Source organism: Lithobates pipiens, unplaced genomic scaffold (assembly GCF_037356315.1).
Source record: "Lithobates pipiens isolate NorthernLeopardFrog02 unplaced genomic scaffold, aLitPip1_a1.2 Scaffold_23, whole genome shotgun sequence".
NCBI classification, from domain to species: Eukaryota; Metazoa; Chordata; class Amphibia; order Anura; family Ranidae; genus Lithobates; species Lithobates pipiens.
This window is the reverse complement of record NW_027507785.1, coordinates 167,225,368-167,226,469: the sequence shown is the minus strand read 5'-3', so window position 1 is coordinate 167,226,469 and position 1,102 is coordinate 167,225,368.

Genomic DNA, 1,102 nt, shown 5'->3' with positions numbered 1-1,102 from the left:
CCAGCTGCTTCCCCCCCGCCACAGTACTCAGTGAGCACGCAAAGGGCAAGGCAGAGAGGAGAGCTAGTGACTGTCACCAGATATCTGCTCACTGAAGGCTGAGAACAAAGTGATCAGCAGTCTCTGATCACTCAGTTCTCCGTCTTAGAGCTGTCAAGGGACAGATGCAGCATTGGATCGATGCTGCATCCACCTAGGTGAGAATAAATGTGCTGTTCATTTTTGGCACACCGGAGCCAGGATAGTTCAAATGAGATTCCCTAACCCTTGATACCAATTTTAGGCCCTTATGGCTAACCTTAACTGGTTTCTGACCGGCTCACGTCTATATACAGGGCAGAATGGCTCCCCTGCGCAAAACCCCTTACAGGGTTCCTTTAAGAGCCGCCAGGGGGCGCACACCGCCGGACCTGATGCGCGTGGCGGGCAGTTGCCACCAGCCAAGCACAAACGAGTGCCAGCACGGGGTGTGTGTTATGTGTTATATGTTTGATTATATATATATATATATATATATATATCACACACACACACACACACACACACACACACACACACACACCCCTGTGCTGTCAGAGGAGACATGTTCGTTCCTACTATGTAGGAACAGCGATAGGTCTCCTCTCTTACTCAATCCTATCCCCAGTTAGAACACACATTTAACACCTTGATCGCCCCAGTGTTAACCCATTACTTACCAGTGTCATTTACAAAGTAATCAGTGCATTTTTATAGCACTGATTGCTGTAAAAAAGTCAATGTCCCAAAAGTGCCTGATCGGTCTGTCGCAATAGCACCACAAAATCCCAGATCACCACCCTTACTAGGAAGAAAAAAAAAGAAAAGGATGCAAATTTTGTTTGGGTACAGCATTGCATAACCGTGTAATTACCAGTTAAAGCGACGCAGTGCCAAAATTGTAAAAAGTGCTCTGGCCAGGAAGGGGTAAAACATTCCAGGGCCAAAGTGAAGTGGTTAAACATCTCAACTCAGTCACCCCTTCTGATAAAACAACCATTATTCTGAGAACTACAAAAAAGTCAATTTGGTAATCCACACCATTTCATGAAAGAAAAAAAAAAAAAAAAAAAAAAAGAAGACA